General features: G+C 40.9%; 1 protein-coding gene and 1 long non-coding RNA gene across 2 annotated transcripts in view; one reads left to right on the top strand and one right to left on the bottom strand.

The window, feature by feature from the left end:
- LOC131257843 (putative disease resistance RPP13-like protein 3) overlaps window positions 1-22,638 on the top strand; it is a 192,468-nt gene that overhangs the window by 28,454 nt on the left and 141,376 nt on the right. The gene's annotated exons all lie outside the window — the stretch shown is intronic.
- On the bottom strand, window positions 935-1,553 carry LOC131257851 (uncharacterized). Its single transcript, XR_009177670.1, has 2 exons — window positions 1,173-1,553; window positions 935-1,094 (listed from the first exon to the last, which is right to left on the bottom strand). It is a non-coding gene; the product is annotated as an uncharacterized LOC131257851 (long non-coding RNA).

Here is a 22,638-nt window from a genome sequence, read left to right as displayed (position 1 = left end):
TCCAAATCTAACTTGGACCACACAATAGGAAACAGTGGGGATTGAACACTTACTGCTGAAAACATTTTAGGGGCCATAGAAGGTTTGGGTCAAGCAGATAATTTCTGTTTTACCTTTATCCTGGTCTCTATGACATTATCAACAGGTTAGATGTCAAATAAACATTATAGTGGGTGCTAAGAAGATTTTAATGGTGGACATTCAATCAACATTGTTTTCCTGTGGTGTGGTCCACCTGAGATTTGGATCTGCCACATTTTTTAGTTCATGCCCTAAATTGACCTTACAAAATGGATGGACAGCGTGGATAATACACATACATCATGGTGGGACACACCAGGCTTTGACACCAGTTGGCTCTGTTGGGGTCACCAGCCAAATTGCGTTAAGCTGTACTAGAGATAGTTCTTTGGGTCTTCAGATCCTTCTTCGTAGGATTTGAAGAGTTTTCTCATCCCCAAGTTTAGAAATCCTTGTTTTGTGTTCAACATCTTGTGGTGAGATTGTTAGCAACTCAATGTAAGACTAACAGACAAGCATTTTAATTTCCACTAATCATTTAATCATAGAAAATGCTTTGATTAGTTCTACAAGGATAGTATATAAGGACATGTTTCTTTTCCTTCATTGAGCGTGTAGGAAACCATTGGATGCTTACCAACAGATCGTTTTAAATCCACACATGAACCCTAGTTGAATGGATTGGCCTGGTTTTGAGGCCAAATCATCTACAAGCAGAGCATCCCATTGACCTGTGGGCCACAGAGCTGAGTCGTGCGATTACACAATTCATCTAATTTGATATACGGATCACTGTCCATCAGACCATTGAGTTGGCCTGATCGACCTTTAGTCTGGCAGCAGTTAGGCCATTTTTGTTGATCTGATGGTCCTCTGCAAGAATTCGGAACGCGGTCAGCTTTAGTATGAATGGTTAAAGAGCAAAGGGTTTTAGTTAAAATACAATTTCAGGAGATTCCTTAACACAATTCATTCCATTTCTACAAGTATTGTTTCGAAAAGACGGAGAGATTGATGAGTATATTTCAAATGAAGTGAAGATTTCCTCTAGAGTGCTGTGAAATCGCAACATGCTGATGGAATTTATGAAAATAAATAAATAAATACAAGACGGTTGCTTGACTAGGAATGTAGGGCAGATTGAGACTCACCATATGTTGAGATAAGCATCATCGTCATCGAGATGGATGCATGCGAAAATCTGAGGAAAGAATGAAGAACGAAGGCAAACAAAATCAGCATACGAGTGAGACTCAGTTAATTATGATGGAAAGCAAACCTAAATGGTTCAACTATGTGGTGTGGATGCCAGAGATGGCCTGTAAGTAGGGAACTTTGATTATGATTGAAGGGGGCTTGAAAAGAGGATGATGGAAAGGCTTAAGGGTAGGAAGGTTGGTTAAGGCCTGTGATGAAGATAGTGAATGGAGATTATGATGACGGCCGAGAGCTTATTTGGACTCAATCAAATTTCAGCACTGATGCGGCCTGCATCAGCCCAGATTATAATTTATCTGAACTCTGTGATATGGTTGATCGACATTACTGCCAACAGGATGGATAGTCCTGATAACCCAAAATGAAGCCACGTGGGCCCCATTCAACAAGACATGCTGGATCAGTGTGAGTTACCACCCACAAGTAGTGCAGTCAAATAGCATAATCTCACCGGTGATTGATTAACCTGTGATGTTGTGTCAGCCTTAACCTTAAAAAAGAATAAATAATTCATGTATACCTAGCTAATTTGAACTAATTAATCTTGTTTACATAAGCCAAAACATGTCGTTTTCTTTTGTGTTTCTTTCTTCTTCTTTTTCTTAATCCCTGTGTTGTTTTATAATAAAATCAAGGTCTTGGGTCGCAGGCCAGCTTAGCAACTAAAATATTGTGTTATGCAATGCTCGGATCTTGGAGCAACGGCTCATTGTTCAATGGTCTAAATAGTTGAGAAAGACAATGCAACAACATATCACAATTAACCAAGAAAAGGGCAAATATTATACAGCTTGGATCTTCCAAACTGCAGTATGCGTGAAAACCATGCAACAACATGATCTCAACATTGGTGACCACTTAAAGTTCATGAAGTGTGGATGGGCCACACCCAAACAAAACGAACAAATCAGAAACTCCTGCCTGTTCAATTGGTGACCTGAAGACAGAAACAAAATGGACCAAAGCCCACTAATTGATGTAGAGCAGGTCACAATATCCAAACAAATAGAACAAATTGGAAACACCAATCGTTCAATTGGTGACCTGAAGGTATAAACAAAATGGACCAAGGCCCACTAATTTATCTAGAGTGGGTCACAACATCCAAACAAATAGAACAAATCGGAAACTCCTAATCGTTCAATTGGTGACATGAAGACAAAAACAAAATTGACCAAGGCCCACTAATTAATGTAGAGTGGGTCACAACATCCAAACAAATAGAACAGATCAGAAACTCCTAATCGTTCAATTGGTGACCTGAAGACAGAAACAAATTGGACCAAGGCCCACTAATTGATGTGGAGCAGGTCACTGACACTTTCATGGCAAGGATGGATCAGACAAGGCCCGATCGGAGGCAGAAATGATCAGGACCCTTAGAACCTTAAAACAGTTATATCTACTGAAATGAGTTTTTGGACATCACATATGATTTTGGGATAGGAGAAGCTACTTTAGCCAACCAACCCGCTATGCCGGGTTGCCATGCCCGGTTTGTGAGATTCCATCAGATCAATGGTCAAAAGTCCATTTTATTTTCATGTTTACTATAAATAGTAAGTTTTAGTTGATCATAACCTTTGATCCTTTTGTAGGAGTCGTGCCCAACATGAAAAGGGCTTAGAAAAATTATGAGAATGATGTGGTTAGGCCAAATTGAACACTTACTATTTTTGGCCAAAAACCATGAAATGTAGTGGGAATGGTGACCGTATATAAATAGTAAGTTTACCATTCATAGAAAGTCACATTTTTAAGGAGTTGGAGTTCGAGTTTTAGTCTAAAACTTCGTCCTAGGTTTGAGCTCATTATTTAAAGGATTGTAAATTCGTTATTTATTTATTTATTTATTTTATCATCAATCAAATTATTTTCGAATTTATTAGAAATTATTTCTATTTTATTCCTCATGGATTCGAGAAAATTCTGTGAGGAATCCAGAGAACTCCGGGGATTTGACTCCCACCATCAGGCAGGCCACACATTTATACTGAATGAGACTATTAACACATCTAATTCAAACTGTCCGTTGTTATTTCATAAGTGATCTTCACTTCGGGGTCGACCTTATGACTGCTCTGATGTTCTCCACACACACCACATTGGTTTGTAAGATAGGTCGATAACAAAGATGATGATGGTGATGATGGCAGTAATGATATTTAAAATCCCAAATCTTAAAGATTTCGAATATAGAAATATCTTCAAATCAAATATCAACTTTCAAAAAACTTGGCATTGACTAGAGGATCAATTTACTTCTGAATTGAGTTCATCTCAGCTCAGCCTAATCGATTTTTTTATAAAAGAAAGATTGTAACTTTTTTCCGAATCGAGCATCCAAACACAACCCAAGAATGGAAATCTTACATATTAGGATCTTCGATCGTCGGTTTCTTGAGCGAATGTATCCTGTGTTATATTTTGTTTTAAAATAGTATTAAAATTTGAATTTTCAATTTTTCGGTAATTTCCCTCCATTTTTGAAAAGTTGTAGTACTTTTGAGTTGTGGGTTTTATCCCACATCGGATTTGACATAGTAAACTATCTTGTATATAAGATAGTCTTTTTGCCTAGGGCTTGAGCCCCTTTCAGGGGGCATGTGAATTTGGTCCTGTGGGGGGGCTATGCCAATAGCTCTAATCTATGCCATTGACCACACGTGCGCGCACCGAGCCAAGCCGAGCCGTGCCGAGCCGAGCCGAGTCCGAGTCCGAATCCGTGTTCGTATCTGTGTGCGTGTGCGCGTGCGCGTGTGCGTGTGATGTCCCCATCAAAGGCTGGGCTGTGCGCGGGTGCGGTGCGGGTGCGGTGTGTGTGTACTCGCATGGGTGTGTGTATGGGTACTCATAGGAGTGTACTCGCACTTACGCTTTTTCGTTTTAAACAAGAGAGATGCGTCCCTTCAAGTTGGTCGCCCCTGTTGGGTTTAAACCCAACGGACCTAACCTTTTATAAAGGGTGCTTATGCACCACTTCGAAGTCTATATAAAGATTACCAATTCCAGTTTTAAATATATAAAATTATTATCTATGCCATTGACCACATATGCGCGCGCGCCGAGCCGAGCCGAGTTGAGTCCGAGTCCGAGTCCGTGTCCGTGTCCGTGTTCGTGTGCCTCTGTGCGTGTGCGCGTGTGCGTCTTGCGACGCGACGGACGGCCGGTGTGGGCGGCGCGTGCGGAGTGCGGTGTGTGTGTACTCGCATGGGTGTGTGTACGGGTACTCGCAGGAGTGTACTCGCACTTGCGCTTTTCGTTTTAAACAAGAGAGATCCATCCTTTCCGTTGGTCGCCCATGTTGGGTTTAAACCCAATAGACCTAACCTTTTATAAAGGGTGCTTATGCACCACTTGAGTCTATATAAAGACTATCGATTCCAGTTTTTAAATATACAAAAATTATTATCTCTCTTATAAAACTCTCTCGATATAATTTTAAGAATTTTCGAGTTCATCGTTGAGTCAACTCGGCACTTTCGGATTAAACCGTAAGTGGTTCGAGCTCGTTTACAAATGAGTGCACCGCTGGGACCGGGTCATAGTCGTTGTATCCTGGAGGTCGATTGCTCTGGAAACCTGTTGCACTTGGGACGCTGTCCAAGGGGAGCAAATTCGATTTCAAGCCGAGTGACTCAGTCACGCCTCGACTCAATTCAATAAGTTCTTCTTTCTCAAAATTTATTTTCCTTTTTTGGTTCTCAATTTTTAATAGTCTATTTAATTCAACCAAATATTCCAACAATCTTGAAATCGAATTTGTTGAATTACATAGACTATGGCTACAGTAACAGTAAATGCTTCTACTGAGTTAGCCAAAATCGAACCGTTCGCTGGACAATGCTTTAAACGGTGGAAACAGAAACTGATGTTCGCTCTGACCACCCTGAAAGTTTCATACATTTTATCTGAATCATTTACTATAGATCCAGCAAATCAAACTGAAGTAACAGATGAAAATAATTGTAAAAATTATATTCTAAACTCTTTATCCAACGAACTATATGACGTGTATGCTTCTTACGTGTCTGCTAAAGACATATGGACTGCTTTGGAAAAGAAATACATATTAGAAGATGCAGGCGCTAAGAAACATGCAATTGCTAATTTCCTTCATTATGAAATGACAGATGATAAACCTGTCACAAATCAAATTCACGATTTTCAAAGTCTAGTTCATGAACTATCGACAGAAGGAATTAAGTTGGATGAAGTGTTTCTGTCAGGAGCACTAATAGAAAAGTTACCGCCCTCCTGGAAAGAATATAAGAATAGAATGAAACATAAAAAGAACGGTGTTTCTTTGGAAACCACTATCGTACACATACGAATAGAGGAGGCCAATAGAATCAGGGACCAAAAAGAAAATAAAAATGAGATAGATTCAAAGGCGAATCTTGTGGAATCAAGTCGGGCAAATAATAAGAAAAAGGGCAACTGTCATAACTGTGGCAAACCTGGACATTATGCAAATGAATGCAGGCTCAAAAAGAAGAATGCAAACAATCAATTCAAGAAAAAGGGAAACTGCTACAACTGTGGAAAGCCTGGGCATCATGTTAAAACCTGCAGGCTTAAGAAAAACAAAGATAAGCCGCAAGCTAATCTTACAGAAACAAGCAATGAGTCTGACATGATAGTAGCTGTGGTATCAGAAGTCTTCCTTGTAAACAACTTGGAATGGGTACTTGACACTGGTGCAACTAGGCACGTGTGCAAGGATCGTAGCATGTTTACCTCCTACCAAATATCAGGAGATGATGAACAGGTGTTCATGGGTAATGCTAAAACGTCTCCAGTTGTAGGGAAGGGGAAAGTACTTCTGAAACTCACTTTTGGAAAGACTCTAATGTTGAATGATGTCCTACATGTGCCCGACATTAGAAGAAACTTGGTCTCTGGTTCACTCCTCAATAAGGCTAGTGTTAAGTTAGTATTTGATTCAGATAAGCTTGTAATGACTAAGAATGGAACCTTTGTTGGTAAGGGGTACTGTAGCGACGGTTTATTCATTATAAATGTATCCAATGATAATAATAATAAGACATTCAGTTCTGTTTATATCGTTGAACCTTTTTATCTATGGCATAGTAGATTAGGTCATGTGAATATAGCATTTTTAAAGAAAATGAAAAGATTAGGTTTATTACCTAATATATCTAATGAAGAATTTGACAAATGTGAAACATGTGTCGAATCAAAATTCATTAAAAAACCCTTTAAACAAATAGAAAGATCATCTGTTCTATTAGAGTTAATACACAGTGACTTAGGTGATTTTAGAAATCATATGTCTAGAGGTGGAAAAAGATATTACATAACTTTTGTAGATGATTACTCTAGGTTCACTAGAGTCTATCTGTTAAGGAACAAAAATGAAGCTTTAGATGCTTTTTCTAAATACAAAATTGAAGTTGAAAATCAATTAAATATAAAAATTAAAAGACTTAAAACAGATAGAAGAGGTGAATATGAATCTTTTCAATTTAGAGAATTATGTGAAAAGAATGGAATAATTCATGAAACTACAGCTCCTTATACACCAGAACATAATGGAATAACAAAACGTAAGAATAGAACTCTAAAAGAGATGATGAATGCTATGTTAAATAGTTCAGGCTTACCCTCAAATATGTGGGGAGAAGCAATTCTATCTGCTTGTTATATTCTAAACTTCTAAATCTTCTGAACAAACACTATATGAACTTTGAAAGAATCATGTTTCTAGTTACAAATATATTAAAGTGTGGGGGTGTCTTGCTAAAGTAGGATTACCTGAAACTAAGAAAAGAAAGTTAGGTCCTAAAACGACCGACTGTGTATTTATAGGTTACGCACAAAACAGTGCGGCCTATAGGTTTTTAGTTTTAAAAACTAAGGATAATATTCTAGATCCTAATACAATTATAGAAGTTAGAGATGCAGATTTCTTTGAGAACGTATTCCCTATGAAATCTAAATCTATAGGAATAGAGGAAGTCAATGAATCAGATATTGCATCTACTAGTAAAAATGCATACGAGAAAGTAGTAGAAGAGATACAACCAAGAAAAAGTACTAGGGTTAGAAGAGAAACTAACCTAGGAGATGGTTTTTTCACTTTCTTAGTAGAAGATGATCCTACAACCTATATAGAAGCAATTAACTCTCCAGATGCAACCTTTTGGAAGGAAGCAATAAATGATGAGTTAGAATCTATTATATCTAATAAGACTTGGAAAATTGTAGACCTACCACCTGAAAATAAACCAATAGGTTGTAAATGAGTCTTTAGAAAGACACTAAAACCAGATGAGACTATTGATAAGTTTAAGGCTAGGTTGGTAGCGAAAGGCTTTAAACAAAAAGAAGGAATAGATTACTTTGATACATACTCTCTTGTAACTAGAATTACAACTATCAGGGTCTTAATAGCGATAACCTCCATATATAAACTGGTGGTACACCAGATGGACGTTAAGACAGCTTTTCTAAATGGAGACTTAGAAGAAGAAATATATATGGAACAACCTGAGGGTTATAAGATATCAGGAAAAGAAAATAAAGTATATAGACTAATTAAATCATTATATGGTTTAAAACAGGCTCCTAAACAATGGCATGAAAAATTTAATGGTGTTTTAAAATCAAATGGTTATCATATAAATGATGTAGATAGATGTGTATCTGATAAAAATTTTGAAAATGAATATATTATTATATGCCTTTATGTTGATGACATGCTTATTTTTGGAACTAATATTAAATTAGTTAATACAACTAAGAAATTTTTGTCATCTAAGTTTGACATGAAAGACTTAGGAGAGGCTAGTGTAATCTTGGGTATTGAAGTAACCAGGAAAAATGGTATTATTATATTATCTCTCTCATTTTATTGAGAAGATATTGAGAAAGTTTAACCATTTTGACTATTTACTTGTCAATACTCTTATAATTATAGTATGACTCTCATGAAGAATACAAAATAGTGTGTCTCAATTGGAGTATTTCAAAATAATTGGTAGCCTTATGTATCTAACAAACCGTACTAGACCAGACTAGCTTTTGCAGTAGGAAGACTAAGTAGATATACACATAACCCTCGGAAAAGAGCATTGAAATACTTTGTCTAGGATTTTGAGATACCTAAAAGGCGTATAGTCTATGGTTTACATTATAATGGTTTTCTTGCTGTATTAGAAGGATACAGTGATGCTAACTGGATTAGCGATTCAAATGAGACAAAATCCACTAGCAGATATGTCTTCACTTTGGGTGGAAGAGCAGTCTCTTGGAAGTCTATTAAGCAGACACGTATTGCTCGGTCAACTATGCAATCTGAGTTTATTGCCTTAGAAAAGGTTGGATCAGAAGCCGAGTGGCTTAGAAATCTCTTAGTTTATGTACCATTGTGGCTAAAGCATCTATCGGCCGTATTTATTCATTGTGATTGTCAAGCAGTTATATCAAAAGCAAAGAGTAAAATATATAACAAAAAGAGTAGGCAAATTAGACTCAGGCACAACATAGTGAAACACATGTTGCATGATAGATTCACATCTATTGACTTTGTGAGGTCAGAAAAGAATCTAGCAGATCCTCTGACCAAAGGACTATCTAAAAGGTTAGTCAATGATACATCGAAGGGAATGGGGCTGAGCCTAATATATGAGCTACCAGTGTCGGCAACCCAACCTATACAAGTGGAGATCCCATAAGATAGGTTCAATGGGTAAAAAACAAGACACGAGGTAGACGATTGCACTGAGTTGTATGAGCCCCTTCTATGGTGTATAGTGCGAGCAACAACGTAGAAGGATGAGTTGTTAGAACTCTTAATGAATCCATAGCCATATATTTGGTGGTGTATACAGTTGCTGCATACACTTGATGGAATTCACCTATATGGGTGTGGAGGTGGAGGCCGCTTCCTATGAGAATCTAGGCGAATTCTCTAGAGCACTCATGAAATCCAGGTAATGGTGTATGGCCGAAACGCACCGAACCGCAGAATCACTTGCAGAGGAAGAGTTGTGTGAGTGGCATGTACTTGCGATCTACATTAAAAGGATTCAGGTTCAAGACTATGGTGTCACCTGATTCCTGTAGACCTGTCTTGCTTACTCTAATGTCGGTTCAAGTCTATGGTGACACCGGCACCATTGCACAACTATTACGCTTTAATCCGAAAGGGTTTTATTTTAAAACATGTGGGGGATTGTTATATTTTGTTTTAAAATAGTATTAAAATTTGAATTTTTAAATTTTCGGTGATTTTCCTCCATTTTTGAAAAGTTGTAGTACTTTTGAGTTGTGGGTTTTATCCCACATCGGATTTGACATAGTAAACTATCTTGTATATAAGATAGTCTTTTTGCCTAGGGCTTGAGCCCCTTTCAGGGGGCATGTGAATTTGGTCCTATAGGGGGCTATGCCAATAGCTCTAATCTATGCCATTGACCACACACGCGCATGCGCGCGCCGAGCCGAGCCGAGTCGTGCCGTGTCGTGCCAAGCCGAGTCTGTGTCAATGTGCGTGTGCGTGTGCGTGTGCGCGACGGGACGAGACAGGTTGGGCTGGGCTGGGCGTGGGCGCGGGTGCGGGTGCGGTGTGTGTGTACTCGCGTGGGTGTGTGTGTGGGAGTGTACTCGCATTTGCGCTTTTTCGTTTTAAACCAGAGAGATGCGTCCTTTCCGGTTGGTCGCCCCTGTTGGGTTTAAACCCAATGGACTGAACCTTTTATAAAGGGTGCTTATGCACCACTTCAGAGTCTATATAAAGACTACCGATTTCAGTTTTAAAAATACAAAAATTATTATCTCTCTTATAAAACTCTCTCTGATACAATTTTAACAATTTTACTGTGTTCATCGCTGAGTCAACTCAGCACTTTCGGATTAAACTGCAAGTGGTTCAAGCCCGTGTACAGTGAGTGCACCGCTGGGACCGGGTCATAGTTATTGTATCCTGGAGGTCGATTGCTCTGGAAACCTATTGCACTTGGGACGCTGTCCAAGGGAGCAAATTCGATTTCAAGCCGAGTGACTCAATCACGCTTCGACTCAATTCAATAAGTTCTTCTTTTTCAAAATTTATTTCCTTTTTTGGTTCTCGATTTTTAATAATTTATTTAATTCAACCAAATATTCCAACATCTTGCAACACCAAATCATCCTTCTCCCCATCACCTCCTTCAGTCTTCTCGCTTGGCTTCGTAACTACGCCGACGACCGATTGAATGGTCAAGATCGCAGGGATTCCTAATTTCCTCTCCCGCTGCTTCTGAAGGAATTTTACCTCCTCCAATACAAATCTAAGAAAAATCAAAATCCAATTCTAGAAAATAAAAGAGAGAGAGATAGAGAAATTTACCTCCTTTCCTCTTCATCTTCGGATAGAGTATCTTTCTGTTTTTCCTCATCTACGAGATTTCTCTTCCTATAATTCTTTCCCATTGGAATTTTCTTTTTCGTCGACGATACTGAAAAGCTTACCCTAACTCGTTAGGATTATATGATACACGGCCCGCGTCGTATATGCGGGTTATTAATTCTCGCAGGCGGAGCCCACTTTTGGGTAATGGTCTGATGTGTCCCACCGACGATGGACTATCTCTCCGTGACGCGGATTGGCTTCTGACAGGTTGGGTAGCGAGATTGCTGCTGAAGTGACGTCACCAAGTTTTGTGGGCCCTATCATGATGTATGTTTTGTATCCACGCCGTCCATCCATATGGAGAGATCATTTTAGGATAAGATCCAAAGAATCTTCCTGCTGTTTTCTGTGGTGGGTCTACTAAAGCTTTGGATCTGCTCGCCCATGCCTTAAAATAATATCTCCAAATGGATGGACGTTGTGGATACAACACATACACCATAGTAGGGTCCACAGAACTTCGTGACTACTCAACCTTTCAAAATCTAATCCGCGTCCCATGAACTCTATGCTTCCCACGTTAACATGCGTTTCATCCCTGCCGTTCATCTGTTTTTACAGCTCATTTTGGGGTGTGAAGCCAAACTTGAAGTATATCCAAAGCCCAAGTGGACCACATCATAGAAAACAGTGGGGATAATGACTTCCACCGTTGAAACCTTCCTAGGTCCAGGCAGGGCATACTCGTTGGATCCTTGGACACAATCCAATGTCCAGTTCAATTAATCATGGGTCTAAAACTCAGCTCCAAACCCAACGGCCTCAAGGCCCACATTGAACTAGACCAGCCAGCTGGATCAAGATTGTTGTGCCCAACATCTTTATAAATTGATGGTGGGTCAGTAAATCCAGTCCATCAGTTCATTGAGATATAATTCCACGTAAAGCTCACTACATGAATGATTCGTAGCCCCACCGGTGCTGGATCCAAGAAATGCAAAGAAAGATGCTAAATGTTTTTTTTCTTCTTCTTCTTCTTCAAGTAATCTTAGCAGAGAATAAAGAAAGGAATGAAGAAAGAGATAAGGCAGGGAGAAGTTAAAGTGAGATGCGAAAGATGAAGAAGCAAAGTATATTTTCTTTAAGCGACCAACAAGGCAAATCATTCTATATAAGAGGTAGACGAATTGGAGTCCTCCCCATCCTATTTTTTTTTAAAAAAAAAAAGAGGAGAAACTTTGGTTGATTAAGTGGGAAGTGAAGCTCTTCTTTGAATCGATCCATCACTTATAGGTAAGCGGTCTTGCAACACATGTGATTTAATTCATACATTATAATTATCAAGCATTTATTGTATATGCAATCATCAACTAATAATCTATTCCAGCATTAATATGTAGGCTTATACAATCTTGATAGGATGCAGAGCTAATTGTGCTGATCCCCGTGAGATCTTACCGTGATTTTTTAATAAATTAATATGAAGGTACATGTCATATGCACTTGCATCTCAATTATACACCATTCCTATTGTGAATACTGCACAATAATTTTTACTTTCTATTAGTAGATCAAGCCTTTACTCGATGAATATTGGCCAAACCTCATTTTCAAATTCAATCTTAATATCTATGTGCATACATCATATATTCATGAGCATAAAAAAATACCAACATAATCCATTGAATAACTATGTACACATGTCAAAAAAGGGTCAGATGGGCGTCATAAAGTCTAGCTCATGGGAGCCTACAATCAATGGCTGCCTCTTGTACAGGTGGTGTGGTTAGTCAAGACAAAATATGTCCCTTTGGAGGGAAAAAATGGTCATATGCACAACTAGGTGGCAATTTGTACATAAACTATACACGTGCCACACACATGACTCATGGGTCATCCATCATGTCGAACATTGGATGTGGATTGTCTACAATGTGGAGCTCGCCTTTGATGTTGATCATCCATTGTGTGGGCGAAACCTTTGAAGTAGGCCGTCCATCATGTGGTTGCCTTTGATGTGGACTATTTATCATTAGGGGTCGATCTCTTATGTGAACCATCCATTATATAGGGCCCACCTTGATGTAGGTCATCAATAATGTGAGGCCCACCATTAGTGTTAATTGTCCTTTCTACGGTGCCTTCAATATTGTCCATTGCCCAACACATGGAACCCATATATATTTGATGTTCCCATCATGTGGGCACCACCTTTGAAGCGGGTTGTCCATCAAGCAAGGCCTTGCCTTGGATGTGGGTTGTTTGTCATTAAGGGCCGACCTCTAACGTGAACCATCCATTATGTGGGGCCTACCCTGATGTGGTCATCCATCAAATGAGGCCCATTTGATGTGGGTTGTCCATCATGTGGGGGCACACCTCCTATGTGGATCATCCATCATGTTGGGCCACTTAATTTGGATATGATTCATCTATCATGTGAGACCTTGGATGTGGACAATCCATAAGGTGGGGTCTACTTAATGTGGATAGTCCGTCATGCGGGGCCACACTTTGATGTGGGTCATTCATCATGTGAGGCCCACTCCATCCATTATGTGGGCCCACCGTATTGTGAATCATTCATCATATGGGGCCCCACCTTCAATATGGGTCATTTATTATATGGACCCACCTTTGATGTCAATCGTCCATCATGTCAGCCCACTGTCATTGTCCACCATCCATCTTGTGGGTCCTATCTTAGATGTGGACAGTCCATCAGGTGGGGCCAACTTGATGTGGATGGTCCATCATGTGAGGCCACACTTTAATGTGGACCATCCATCATGTGGGGCCCATCTTTGATGTGGACCGTCCATTATGTGGGTCTACCTTGATGTGGACCATTCATCATGTGGCCCTTTAATGTCAACCTTCCATCATGTGGGCCCACACCCTCAATGTCCACCATCCATCATGTAGGACATCCCACCTTTGATATGGACTATCCATTAGGTGGGGCCCACTTAATGTGGATCATCGATCATGCAAGGCGACAGTTTTGATGTGGGCCATCCATCATGAGGGGCCCACCTTTGATCTGAACCATCCATTATGTCGACCCTCCTTGAAGTGGACCATTCATCATGTGGGCCCCACCTTCAATATTGGTTGTTCATTGTATGAGCCCACCAGAGAGAGAGAGAGAGAGAGAGAGAGAGAGAGAGAGGGTGTAAAGAAAATAGAAGAGGGCATGATTAAAATAACTTAAAAAGTTCGTAAATAAGCTTGTTTCAAATTAACCTAAAAAGGTCTACCTGCTTTAGCAAAATAAATCTTAGAAAAAAAAACTTTCTATTGGACCGCACCAAGGTAGCCTGCAGGATGGTTCGCGGGAGACCATTATATATATATATATATATATATATATATATATATATAGATATATATATTAAAAAAGACTTATCTTTTTTAGAAATAAGCAAATAAACTCTTATTAGTAGAGATGCATGTTGTGAGTAAACCCGCTCTATATCACGCCTCAATGATGTAAAACTGAACCAACAACAAACACGTATCAAACCCTAGGTGTTAAAAATTTGAATTTGATCTAACACCATCGCCAATCCGTGCACTTTGCAAAAGCACGATAAACGAAGATAAAATAATATAATGATGCATGATAACTAAACTAAAAAATAAACAACCACAAATACAATGATATTTTACATGGAAAAACCTTTGCGGGAGAAAACCATAGCACAAAGTGACATAGATCCATTATAATAAAAACCTTGGAGTTGTACAGACTCACTTTCTTCAATTACAGTTGTACCCGATCTTCCTTTGCGATGCACACCTCTAAAAAACCCCTAGACCCCATGAGAAATCCTTTCTAAGACCTTTACAAGTGTATAAAATCCTCTCCCTTAACTAATCTTAGTCCCTTGAAAGAAAATACTTGTATTACTCTTAGCCCTAATGAAAAAAAAAAAGAGTTTATATACTCCGTTTCATGCAAAATCATGAAAATCGACGGTTGACCGTGAACATCATAGAAAGTCATGGTAGATTGTGGAATTCCACAGTCGACCGTGAACATCATAGTGAATCATGATCAACTGTGGATCCTCACGGTCGACCACGCCTCGCAGAATGCAAGGCATCTACACAACAATGTCTACCTTGACTTGCATTCTGTCAAGTCATCTTGAAGACCTCTCATGCAATCTCCACCTTGAGCGTAAACTGCTCCCTACATCCCTCCACCTGGAACACAACTATATCCGCACCCCTGTGCAAGGATGCTTAATCTCATTAATGGCTAATAAGATTGATCAAGCTGAAGCAATACTTGAACTTCTTTATGGTTATTGGCTTTGTCAACATATTCGCAGCATTCCCATCCGTATGAATCATCAGAAACATAATTTCCCCTTAAGCAATGAGCTTCCGTATATTGTGGAACCTCACATCGATGTGCTTGGTTGGTGCGTGATACACATGATTCATTGCCAGATGGATAGCACTCCGACTATCACAATGCAACCAAATTGCCTCCCACTTCAATCCAAGTTCACCTATCAGACCTTTTAACCATAATGCCTCCTTTGACGCTTTTGTCACAGTCATGTATTCCGCTTCAGTTTTATACAACGCTATGTAGACTGTAACATATATCTTCAACATACCGGTCCGCTTGCTAATGTCAAAACATACCCCATAGTGGACCTCCAGTTGTCTAAATCACCTGCATAATATGAATCCACGTAGCCTACAACTTCACCTAAAGCTATGTGTCCTGTCCACCAAACATGATTCCAGTATCGACTGTGCCCCTTAGATACTTAAGAATCAACTTGACAACATTTCAATGCTCTTTCCCTAGATTCGTCATGTACTTGTTGACCACACTGATTGCCTATAAGATGTCTAGCCTCGTGCAAACCATTGCATACATCAGATTTCCCACTGCACTAGTGTATAACACCCGTGGCATTTTTGAAATATCTTCTTCTGTACTTGTACATGACTTGGCTGATAACTTAAAGTGACCTACTAGATGTGTGCTAACTAGCTTAGCACTTTTCATGTGGAACCTCTCTAACGCCTTTTACACATGACCCTTCTGAGAAAGCCATAGTTTTTCGGACTCTTTGTCTCTATTAATTTCCATGCTTAAGATCTTCTTCGCAACGCCTAGATCATTCATGTCAAACTCCTTACTTAACAGAGATTTAAGTAAGTGTATCTCCATCTTATCCTTTGTAACAATCAACATATCATTTATATAAAGTACCAGTAGAATGTATGACCTGTCATCAAGTATCCTGTAGTATGCGCAACAATCTTACTCGCACTTGTTATACCCAATCTCAACCATGTAAGAATCGAACCGCTTGTACCACTGCCTTGGAGACCGCTTAAGCCCATATAACAACTTCTTCAGCCTACACACATGGCCCTCCTTACCAAGTTCCTTGAAACCTTCAGGTTGCCTCATGTAAATGACTTCTTCTAAGTTCCCATGAAGGAATGTCATCTTCATATTGAGTTGCTCCAATTTTAAATTGGATTCCGCTACCATCTCTAGTAATACCCTGATTGAGCTATATTTTATGACCGGAGAGAAAATTTCATTGCAATCTACTCCTTTCCTCTGCGAGTACCCATTCGCTCTAAAAGCTCAAACTGTTAGAGTATGACGAATTAATCCTTTTATCTCATAGCCCATGCCTCACATCTCATGGTTAGGACCTCGGCCGAACCCCCTTCGTGGGTCCCAAATCACATGGGTCGTCTACCCCGAGTGTGTCCCCACATCCCACGGGCTACCCCACTCGAGCCCGGTGTGAAATGCGCATTACTCACCCCTGGTAAGGAGTCTCGAATACGAGACCTCCCCCGTGGGCCCCAAATCACATGCGAGCCACCCACCACGAGTGTACCCCTGCATCCCACAAGCCATATCACTCGAGCTCGATGTGAAAATGTCCCCGCATTAATCACCTCCGGTGAGGAGTCTCGAACACGAGACCTCCCGCTCTGATACCAATTTGATGCAAGACAATTAACCACTTGCTCTAAAAGCTCGAACTGTTAGAGTATGGCGAATTAATCATTTTATCTTATAGCCTAGACCTCACATCTCATGGGTTTAGGATCTCGGCCGAAATCCCTTCGTAGGCCCCAAATCACATGGGCCGCCCACCCTGAGTGTGTCCCCGCATCTCACGAGCTACCCCACTCGAGCCCGGTGTGAAATGCGCATTAATCACCTCTGGTGAGGAGTCTCGAACACGAGACCTCCCCTGTGGGTCCCAAATCACATGGGTCACCCACCTCGAGTGTGTCCCCGTATCCCACGGGCTACCACACTCCAGCCCGGTGTGAAAATGCCCCCGCATTAATCACCCCCGGTGAGGAGTCTCAAACACGAGCCTTCCCCCGTGGGCCCCGCCCACCCCGAGTATGCCCTTGCATCCCACAGGGGACCCCACTCGAGCCCAGTGTGAAAATGCCCCTGCATTAGTAGGTAGATATAAGGCTCAAGTGGAACAACTTCTTCAGCCTACACACATGGCCCTCCTTACCAAGTTCCTTGAAACCTTCAGGTTGCCTCATGTAAATGACTTCTTCTAAGTTCCCATGAAGGAATGTCATCTTCATATCGAGTTGCTCCAATTTTAAATTGGATTCCGCTACCATCTCTAGTAATACCCTGATTGAGCTATATTTTATGACCGGAGAGAAAATTTCATTGCAATCTACTCCTTTCCTCTGCGAGTACCCATTCGCTATGAGTCTTACCTTGTACTTTTCATCATCATTTTCTTTTAATGCTTCTTTATTCCTGTAGATCTATTTGTGCACTATAGCCCGCTAACCTTTAGGAAGTTCCACCAACTCCCATATTCGATTCTTGTGGAGTGATTCCATCTCCTCTGCAATGGCTGATAACCACTTGTCGACATCCTTTTCAGATTTAACTTCTTGAAATGTGAAGGGATCTCCACTCCCAATGAATAACGCAAACAAGACTGTATCCACGAACCTGTATCGAACATGGGCTCTAATGGTTCTTTCTCCTTGTTCCCGGCTAAACTTTCCTGTGTATCTTGCAGATTATTTTACTTAGTGTCTTGCTCCTGCTAATTTTAACCTTTAGTAACATACTCAACTGGCTCCACTTGCACCAACAATCTCATGGTCTCATCTGACATATCAACCGCAACTTCCTTGTTGGTTCTCAACATTGAGGCCACATTAAAGATGACATCTCTGCTAAAAACCACATTCTGAGCATATATGAATCCCAAAGTTTTTAATCCTTCACACATTTCTCATACCCGATAAAGATCCATTTTCTAGACTTTAAAGCTAATTTCGTCCTCTGTCTACTCTACACGTGAACATGTGCTGGATACCTGAAGATTCTTAGTTCTGAGTAATCGACGTCCTTACCTATCTAAACTTCCTCTGCAACTTTAGAGTCTAGCTCTGTAGATGGTGATTGATTTACAATGTAGCATGCCATAGTTACCGCTTCAACTCATAAGCTTTTAGGCAGCCCTGCATGCAATCGCATACTTCTCGCCCTCTCCAACAAAGTTCTATTCATCCTCTTTACCAACCCATTATCTTGTGGGGTCCCTGGAGTTGAGAAGTGCCTTGCGATGCATTAATTCTTGTTGAATTTCATGATTTCCCCTCTTTGTACTCCATACTATTGTTTGACCTGAGACACTTGACATGTCTGATCTGGTTTGCTACTATACTTTTACCTTCCATTACTTGAACCTAGCGAACACTTCAGTTTTGTGCTTCATGAAGTAGACTTAAACCTTCCTTGAGTAATCATCTATGAAGGTTATGGAGTATTGTACCCCTCCCTTAGACGGTGTTGTCACTAACCCCTAGACATCAGAATGAATATAGTCAAGCACCCCGCTGCAAGTGTTCAATCATGCCCCTCTCGCTCATATGCCCTAACCGTATATGCAATATATTTGTATCATCTATGCCGCATATGCCCTAACCAGATTCTGCATGCGAGGAGATGTAATACCCCAGTTTTTGAACCCCGAGCACAACACTCTTTAGCTTCGAAAATCCGAGTGTTATCTAAGAGTGCCACACACGTGTAGCAATTTACAGTAATCAGAGTGCAAGGAATTTAAAAGTAAACATAGTGAACCATTTTATAGTAAATCATATCCAAATCCTAGTCCACTCAATTGGGGACTATTATTAGAAAACCATAAATTTTAAATGTTTTAAGAGTCAATAACTAGAAAGAAAATAACTGCAACTACTGATTGAGCCCATAAAATTCTGCCACCTCCTAGCGGCATCTCCTCTTCATATAAGTCTTCTCACAATCCTGTGGGATCTGCGTCCAGGTCCGCTCCATAAATACCCTCATCTACGCTTGCATTATCTGTACGGTTATATATTCAAAGGATGAGTGGCCAACTCAGTGGGAACTCCCCTCAAAATTACACATTACCGCATTAGTTACACATAGTTGTAAATAATAAGACATACAAAATAGTCCATGATACGATCTTATTTAAGTGCATAGATGCACGAGTGCACATCAACTGGGGAGGCACATCCAGTTGGCCAAATGAACGGACCTTTCAAACAGTCAGTCCATTCATGTAAGGTAATGGGCCTTTCAAACAGTCAGCTCATTTAACTTGCAAGGGAACGGGTCTTTTAAACAGTCGACCCGCTCACGTAGAGGAGTGGGCCTTTCAAACAGTCGGCTCACTTAGACATGAATGGGTCTTTCAAACAGTTAGTTCATTCATGCCTGGGATGGGCCTTTCAAATAGTCAACTCATCCCTAATAGGGGGATGGACCTTTCAAATAGTTAGTCCATTTAAGCAAGAGAATGAATCTTTCAAACAGTCGACTCGATTAACTTACAAAAGAATGGGTCTTTCAAACAGTCGACCAGCTCAAGTAAGATTGTGGGCCTTTCTAACAGTCGGCTGACTTAAGCAAGAATGAGCCTTTCAAACAGTCGGATCACTCAAGCATGGGAATGGGTCTTTCAAATAGTTAACTCATCTTTAATAAGAAAATGGACCTTTCAAACAGTCAATCCATTAGAATGCTAGTGCCATGAATGCATGATTAATCCCTGCCATTATTATTCCAATTTACAAACAGCCAATTTAGAAAAACTCAAAGATCACTATGGGGGGCTCGTCACCTAACATAGGCCGACAGCTTGGGTGTAATGTAACATCCTGAATTTTCACTGTTTTGAATTTCCAAAAATCCTTGAATTTTTATTTTATTTTTATTTTTATTATTAATTAACTTATTATATCACTTAAATGATCAATAGCACTTAATGTTAGTCTATACAAGGGTGAAGCCAGTAAAGAACCGCACAAGTCCGGTTAATCATGTAACGTCCTGTCCAACCAGAACAGTGTACTGAGGCGTCCTTGTAAGATTTGCCGCAGGACCGTTCATTTAAACTACTCATGGTTTGGTGCCATAACTAAATTAAGTTAGGATTAGCCCATTAGAGTAGACCAGTCGGGTTGTGATTGGGCCAAGTGCGGGCCGTCAAGCCAAATGGCCATTTACACTTGGCAGCAGCCCGTGCGGGCTATACCGCGACATAGGAAGGTCAGAAAATTATAAAAATTGAGGGGAGCATAGATCTCACTGGGCTTGGGGACCATCGCGGACCGCGGACCCGGTAGACACCTAGAAGTGGGCACTTGCCAGATGCGCCCCCCAATGCCAAAATTGGAATCTGGCACGTGTAAATAAAAACTGAAATGTAAGACATTTCAGCCCTCGGATTTCTTCATAATTTACGATGAGGGTCTAATGTATTTTTCTACGCCCGTCCATAAAATTTGGGTCCCGATCGTGGCACGGTGACCGTTGATCGCGAATCAGACCCGTGCGACCAAACCCCATATTTGATCATTCTCAAATTTTGCATGACCCTTCATCGGGCCATGGAGCACCTATCCTATAAGTTTCATGGTCAGAGGGCCACCAGAACTGCCCCGGTTATCCAAACAAGCTCTAGACCGCTTGTTGGTGGACCACTAGTTCCAAAACTATAGAATAATGTCCGTCTCATTGGGCTTGACGTCCATCGCGGGAATCGGACCTGGGTACGGTCCAGAACCGGTCAACTTGAGCTGAAGGACGAGTGCATGAGAAGTGCAAATACCTTAAAGGAAGGAGTTGGAACTTAAGTGAATTGAGTCGTCCACTCTTATGCAAAGTTGAGGATTTCGGACCGTCGGTTTGCGACCAAACTTCACACATAGAGTGAGGATATTTCCCTGCTCATATCCGTATAGCCGCGGCCCCGATCGACCATCGGCGACCGTTGAACAGACTTCTCATCATATCTGTCGATCGGCGCATCCAAATGGCGGGCCGATCATATCCATACGTAGATCATCATTAGGGCTAACTATCCTACGGTGTATATTGACTTGTACACCCCATAGTGGGCCCTAGAGCTTAGAAAGACCCTCTCATATGTCTAGTATAGTAAAAACCCAACACTTGGGGCCATTGTCACTAAATCTGGCATTATAAAAGGACCTCATTTGGGGCACCCCTCTCTCATACGAATTTACCCTAGGGAAAAAAGGGAGAGAGGAGAGAAAAAGGAGAAGGAAGAGAGGAAGAAGAGAAAAGAGGAGAAAGAGAGAAGGAGAGAAGGAAGAAGGGAGAGAAAGGTGGGCCAAAGGGAGGTGAGATCTAGAAACCCCTCTTCCCTTTCCTCAAGAAACCCCACATCCACAAATGCAAGCGATTTCCATCCAATTAGGGAGGTAAGCACCCATCCTTTTTGTAATTCTTTGTGTTGAGCTAGGATTTGTATGAAATCCTAACATGCAAGTGCATTGTCTTAGGATTCTGGCCGATCGACACTGAGTTTGGCGCTTCTAGGTCATTTCTCAAAACTTCAACGATCCATAGGTGCGGACTATTGTTCTTAGGTGGCATAGCACCAATTTTTAATATGAATCTAATGATTTTGCTTGCTTGTATGATGCATTTTAAGAATCTAGACAAATCTAGGGAAGACCACACCCTTGATCCTATCGATTCACATAAAATGGTTATGGAATGTTGTTGCCTTTCGTGTAATTTGGTTTGAATGGATGATTGCATGTACTTGTCTTATTTGGTTATCACATGATGTTGCCTCATAGCATGTATGATCCATTAACTCTTGTGTGATTTGGTTCTATTAAGTATAGGAAGTGCTTAGCTTCCTCACTAACCCACACAAAACACTTGCACTCTTGATTCATGATATTAGTAGCTTGCTTGATAGGAAAATCTAAATTGTATGTTGAGAAAATATGAAATATGATATTATTTTATGCTAGATGATAACCCTGCTAGTTGACATGCCATGAGTCACTATTCCTACCCTTGGGTTGGTCAGGAACATGAGGAGAGCGAAGGTGGTTCCGTTGGTAGGACCACCTTGAGGCTAAACCCATAGGTTTGGACGAGTATGTGTGGGCGACAGTAGTCAGGCTACATGGGTCGCTTGTACCCGATGTCGTTCCACCACATACTTGCCTAAGCTCGTGCGGTTTAGTCCACTGGCTGACCCACATAGTTTGTTAACTTTGTTTGCTCACATATGTATGGAAACTAGAACACCCCACTACCGTTGTAGCCCATCGATACCGGATGGAATATTGATCCACAATCTCGTGAGCCGGGCATGGTGGAATGGGACACTATGTCCGAGCTGTCGGCCTACGCTGGGTGACGCGCCTCCCGTAGTGACCTCGAGCAACATTTCATTCAGCACCCCGCATGTGCTTGAAGTCGGGGATGGGGAAAACCCGACGGGGTCAAGGATCGCGGGGTCTCGGCCTCACACATTGGGGGGTCTTGGCCTCGCAACTAGTTCAGGGCATTTGATACGTGGGGTGTATCAGATTCTCAAATCTGCTGGATGAATGGACTTAACTAAGAACCCGGTTAACATCATCATTGCATGACATTAGCTAGGTTGGCGACTCGGCAGTCGAGGTCGCACTGAGGGAGTGTTGGCATTGGCGATCGTTAGATGTTG

The sequence above is a fragment of the Magnolia sinica genome, chromosome 10, assembly GCF_029962835.1.
Source record: "Magnolia sinica isolate HGM2019 chromosome 10, MsV1, whole genome shotgun sequence".
NCBI classification, from domain to species: domain Eukaryota; kingdom Viridiplantae; phylum Streptophyta; class Magnoliopsida; order Magnoliales; family Magnoliaceae; genus Magnolia; species Magnolia sinica.
Note: the sequence above shows the minus strand (reverse complement) of the source record. Positions and strands in the feature narration are given on the sequence as shown.